Raw genomic sequence first — 6864 nt, forward strand, 5'->3', positions numbered from 1 at the left:
CGACATAAAGTTTGGTTTATCGGTATTAGGCATTAAGGTTGGTTAAGTTGTTTTTTGTTTGAATTTATTTGACAACTGATTCACCCCCCCCCCCAGTTGTCTTCGGGGCCTAACAATAATGTCAAACTAAACCTGAAGAAGTGTGTGTTCGACGTAACAGCAGGTAAACTGTTAGGTTTTATAGTTTCAAATAGAGGAATTAAAATAGACCCTGTCAAGGTCAAGGAAATCATTGATATGTAACCTTTGTCAACACTTAAACAACTAAGAGGGTTACAAGAAGACTGCAATCCATAAGGAGATTCATAGCGCAGTTGGTAGATAAGTGTCACCCATTCCAGCATTTACTCAGGAAAGGAGTTACTTTTAAATGGATAGAACAATGCCAAGAAGTCTTCCAAGCTCCGAAAGATTATCTTTTAAACACACTAGTGTTAATATCCCCTACTCCAGGAAAACCTCTATTGTTATACATTTCAGCAACAAAATCAGCTCTAGGAGCTTTGTTGGCACAACATAACGAAAAAGGAAAAGAAAGAGCCATTTATTATATAAGTAGGACTCTGATCGGCTATGAGCTTAATTATACCCCTATAGAGAGAGCTTTCTTAGTAGTAATCTTTGCATGCCAAAAGCTCATAAATTACATGCTGAGTCATAAGGTACAACTCATTGCACGCTTTGACCCACTCAAGTACCTATTGAGCAGACCAACATTGACCGAGCGATTGGCTAAGTGGGTTATGATCCTGAGTGATTTTGATATAGAATACATAGACAGAAAATCCATCAAAGGAAAAATTATAGCAGATCAATTAGCAGAGGCTCCTTTATTGGAACAGTCACCCATTGCTGATAGACTTTCCAGACAAATTTTTGTTTACATTAACCGCATCTATAATGTGGAAATTATATTTTTATGGGTGATATACAAGTCATGGATCTAGAGCATGGATTCTTTTCGTCACCCCTCAAGGGGATGTTATACCTAAGTCATTTAGGATCAATTTCCAATGCACAAACAATATAGTTGAATATGGAGCTCTCCTCATAGGGCTTCGTACACTTGTATACTGGAGAATACAAGAATTACAGGTCTATGGTGATTCACAATTGATTGTAAACAAGGTCAATGATGATTACAACACAAAAGATGACAAACTCATGCCTTATAAGAAGCTGGTAGAAGATTACAAGGAGCACTTCAACAAAATTACCTTCAAACAAATCCCAAGGATACAAAACAAGGCAACAGATGCAATGGCTACCATAGGATCTCTTCTGAATATGCCTGCTAACGAAACTCAGTTTGAGTTCATCATAGAACAATTGATGCTACTAGCATATGAGACTCCCCTATCAGAATATGTATGTGCAATTGTGGGTCCAGAATCACCTTGGTACAATGAAATATATACATATTTACATACTCAGTTAATGTCATCGGATCTGTCCAGAAATCAAAAGAAGACCTTTATTCGTCAGGCATCTAGATACACCATTATAGCTGATACTTTGTACAGAAAGGGCTTCAATGGAACTCTTCTTTGATGTCTTGATGAGAATGAAGTGCAACTTTCTTTAAAGAAGTCCATGATGGAATTTGCGGGGCTCACCAAAGTGGTCCACCATTGTCAAAGAAATTGTTGAGAACGGGTTACTACTAGCCAACTATGGAAAAGGATGCTTATAGGTATGTACAGAAATGTAAGCAATACTGAATCCATGGGGATCTCATTCATGCACCAGCACAAGATCTTCAACCCATTACGTCACCATGGCCATTTTCATAATGGGGATTAGATCTAGTGGGTAAAATCAACCCTACTTCTTCCAATGGGCACAAGTTCATTTTAGTGGCCACTGAGTACTTTATCAAATGGGTTGAGGCAATTTCTCTTACATACACTCCTAGAAAATAGATAGCAAAATTCATGCTCAACTACATTATATGTAGATACGGGATTCCACTGTGCTTCGTTACAGATAATGGATGTCCATTTAAAAACCAAGAAGTGAAAGAGTTGTGTGACAAATTTTACATACAATAGAGATTTGCCACACCATATTATCCACAAAGCAATGGACAAGCAAAGGCAAAAAATAAAACAATACTGAAAATTCTTAGCAAAGTTATCACTGACACAGGACGGGACTGGCATCTCCAGTTAAATCCCACTCTTTGGGCTTACAAAATGGGAGTGTGCACACCTATAGGAGCAACACCATATTCCTTGGTCTATGGTATAGAAAAAATACTCCCCATTGAAATAGAAATATTGTCTCTAAGAGTCTCCTTACAAAACATCATATCAGAAGAAGACTACCCGGTAGCAAGGTTACAAGAACTAGAAATGCTTGATGAAAAAAGACAAATATCATTCAATCATCTACAAGGTTATCAAAACAGACTGAGACAGAGTTATAACAAACGAGTCCGCCCACGAACTTTTGAAGTGGGAGATCTAGTTCTTAAAGAGAATCAAAGGAACCTAGCGGAATGAGAAAATTTAGGGAAATTCAAACCCAACTAGCTAGGTCCTTTCATCATAACAAGGGTTATAGGAAATGGAGCATATAATTTGGCTACCATGGAGGGAGATCCACTCTCTAACCCTATGAACAGCATGCACCTTAAACGATATTAAACCTAAGGGCTGGGTCAGTTTAGGCTTTACTTTCCGCATTGCATATCATATTATTCAAAACATTGCATTACATATAGTTTCTTTTTTAAATGCATCGCATTCACAAAGTTTTTGCATTTTCATATAGCAGCACCAATAAAACAAGGCAACTGTCCAAGTTAGGGTTGTCTCCTTTCTTAGATATTCAGACATGAAGTCTTTAGTGTTCTAAGGTCATTCATTTTCAACATTACCCTATGATGACGCTTTACTTATGGTTCAGTAGTGATTTCACTATTTGAGACTTGTTAACCCAAAATCTATCAATTGCTATATCTCAAACATATTAAGAAGATCTCTAATTCATTCTAGACACCTAGTTGATCATATGACTAGTGAAAAATCTAAAATTCTACTTCAGTGCCGCTGTAATTATCACACCCAAGTAGGTTTCATTACTTACAAGCCAAGGCAAGAAAACAAAAAGAAAAAATGTTATGCCAAATATTCATCTCAAGGAAAAAGAGCAATGATATATAACTGAAATATCACGCATGCAAGTGCGACAAAAAGCTTGACTATGGGAACATGCAAGTAACTCCATCAAGGGTATGGATGCCTACTGGCAATGGAGCAATATTTGAGAAATTATAGTCTATAACCTCGTCGGAGCTCTCAAGGCTTGCTGGCAGCGAGGCTCTATTCAAGATGTTTTTGAAGTTAGGATAATCCAGGTAGCTAGTCATATAGGATGCTAAGGATCTTTAGTGAACACAAGAGAAAGAATTAAATCATTTGCACACACATGGGCAAAAGAAGTTCAAAGTTTCAAGAACCAATGGGGAATTTTTCCGCGTCTCCATTTGTAAATCCTAGTTACTAAGTGTGTTGAGCTGAATGTTCCAAAGGGCTTTAGGGATCGATTGACCACTTATCTATGAAATGTTTTGCACCTCCAATTCAATTGGTCTATTACAAATGACACAACAAACATAGTCAACCTTGTTCAAATAGAAAATGCATCTTCATCATGCATATTGCATTAATATAGGTCATGTCAAAAAGTCATTTGTCTCCACATGCATTCTGTAAATCATCATGTCATACAGGTCTGCACACTGGGGGCATAACTGAAAAAATCCAAAAAATCATATAAAGTCCTGAAAAAATCCAAAAAATCATATAAAGTCCTGAAAAAATCCAAAAAAAATCGTATAAAGTCTTGAAAAATCCTAAAAATCATATAACGTCCTTTGAAATATCCAAAAACAATGAAAAACTCAAAACCAAAAAACAATGAAAAACTCAAATTCCAAAAACAATGAAAAACTCAAAATTCAAAAACAATGAAAAACTCAAAATCCAAAAAACATTGAAAAACTTAAAATTCAAAAACACTGAAAAACTCAAAATCCAAAAACATCCATATAACGTCCTGAAAAAAAATCAATCAAAAACATCCATATACTGTCCTGAAAAAATCATTCAAAAACATTCAAACATCGATCTACATAATCCAAAAACATTGAAAAAAGCTATTGGAAAAGAACTAAAAATCGAAAAATCAATCAATCAGAAAAAACTTGCAATAAAATGTCTTGTGAGAAACAAATACCCTAGTAGATATCCAGCAAACACTTCGCACGAAGTTAACAAAGGATATGACTATCCTGTCAAACATCTGCAATCAACTGATCAAACTGTCTTATCAATCGTATCATATCCATATCAAGTGATCATTATCTTGTCTTAAACAGAAGAGGATACACTCGAAATCAGACAAGTCAATCTTAAATAGGGTCCACAACTTTCTGAGACCAGACATTATCAACCATCACCTCAAGTAACTGAGAACGAAGGCACAAGGTCAGTATAGCTGCTGAATTTTGTCTGGGTCAGTCTTTATCTTTTATCATTTGGCAATAGATTATGTTCCTATGCTACTCAGGGATGTCCACAAGTGACTAGAGGAGCTATGATGGGCATTATCTTTTTCTTTGTTTGTTGTTTGTGGTGTGAACCGATGAAATTCTAGGGAAATTGCTCTACTGGGTGTCTTTGATAGGAGCATTCTGCTATTGGATGCCACACATACCTCAACCCCTAGTGTAATTCCCAGAATGGAGGGTTCACTCCTTGTCTGCTACGTGTTTGTTTTTACAATGAGATATATTTACATCTTGGTTCCTTATACCTTGATGTGCTAAACTTCATTGTTCAATAATAAGGCTCAGTGATGAATATATATTGCACAATAAAATATGTGACACGGGTTCATGATTCTTTCAATTTCATTCTCATCTCATATGCTTATTGATAGTTTGTTGATTTCTCGTCTTCTCTCTAAATCGCATTCTTTCTAACATTATTTCTATCATCAATCTCTTCTCTCTATCATCTAACTAACATTTTTTCACGGTGTATCTGAGTTAAAAATTTGTTCTGCCATTATCATACAAAAAACATTCATAATAGATTTCAATAAACATACATATAGATACCATTGCATTCATAAATATCAGTTAGTATGCATTCATATAAGTACCATTACATTCATTAGCATCATTGATACATACATAACTACCATTGCATTTATGAATCATATAGAATCAAATAGATATGCATCATAAAACTCATAACATTATATAAGCATACGTGGAAAACAAAACATAAATAGATCACTGCCAAAACCTGCATATCATATATATATATATATATATATATATATATATATATATATATATATATATATATATATATATATATATATATATATATATATATATATAACTAAAAAATGATAATGTGTACGAATACAATAAACAGGTCCAAAGGCTTGCATAACATGATAAAAAATGTCTCAACCAACACTGCCTCTGTCAACAGGTAGGTCCTGTCCACTAGATCCTGCCCCAGGATGTCGAGGTGGTCCCATAACACCACCACTGCTAGTCCGTTGAGAAGTAGATCTACTCGATCTCCTCCCCATAAAGGCACTAAAACTAGGCTCTCTCTGACCCTCAGGGTAGCTCTCTCATAAGCTTGTCGATAGTATATAGCCTCCTGGTCAGCGGTGAAATACCTATCTGCCTGGTCGCGAGCATCTGTACCTGGTCTAAAAAGCTGATCAAATGCATCCATGGTAATCTAACCTCTATGGACTGCCTCATCTCTCTCCCTCTGGAGACGATCCCACTCAACATCTCATCTAGCGACCTCCTCCTCCAAACTCTAGATCTGTGCTCTAAAAATCTACGGATTGTCCTCATTGCCCACCTGTCCTTTCCCACCCTCTATAGTAGGCATGTCCTCTAACTCCTTCATATCATCATCATCATCTCCATCCTTGTTGCTTGATGACTCTGAAGAATCATCGCTATCCCTACTGTTGATAGACTCGGTGTCTCCACCAATGTCTACATCCTCATCTCCACCTCCCTCATCTCCTATCTCATCCTCTCTGTCATCTCCCTCACCTCCTCGCTCGACTCCAACCTCCTCTCCTCCTCCGACTCTCTCCCCCATGTCTATCCTCAAGCACTATCTAGGATGGCAAATCTGTTGTACTGTAATCGGAATAGCAGGATCAGTAAGTGGAATTGGCCTATGTCTGGCAAACCATGCTTCATAATCCAGCATCATCCTTGGATCCATTACACCTCTACCCCAACCCCAGAGTAACGGCTGAAGAGAATCAAACTCAGCAGAAGCAACATGTGGTTGAATACAAACCCCCCAATCAGATACCTCTCGAGATACATGAGCAAAATAAGCGGTAACCACCGGTGTCACTTGTACCTCACCAAACTGTCTCAGTACCCACCCTGGAAGATACATCTCGATAATCCGCTGGGTCTTGAAAGTCCTACCAATCAGATATCTTTGTTGTCGGCAGAAAGGAATGTGCACTGCATCATCTACCCAACCGGGGCAATCTAAGTATGGTATCCAAATGAAATGCTGCAAAATGTCAAACTGATGCCTCCAGTACAAGGTGTTACCCGAACCCCTGTGTCTGATACCTGTTGTGTACCTAAAAGCATAAGGCTCACCAGGCTGCAAATCAACATGAATGACAGGTCTCGAAATAGAAATATGCTCCCATGCCCAAGTCTGGAGCAATGTCACACCACAACTAATAGACCGATATCCAAGATATACAATCTCATGCATCTGATAATACAACATGGCCAATAGACATGGACCCCACGCATGTACTCGTCGATGAACAATCATA

Source organism: Cryptomeria japonica, chromosome 10 (assembly GCF_030272615.1).
Source record: "Cryptomeria japonica chromosome 10, Sugi_1.0, whole genome shotgun sequence".
Lineage (NCBI taxonomy): Eukaryota > Viridiplantae > Streptophyta > Pinopsida > Cupressales > Cupressaceae > Cryptomeria > Cryptomeria japonica.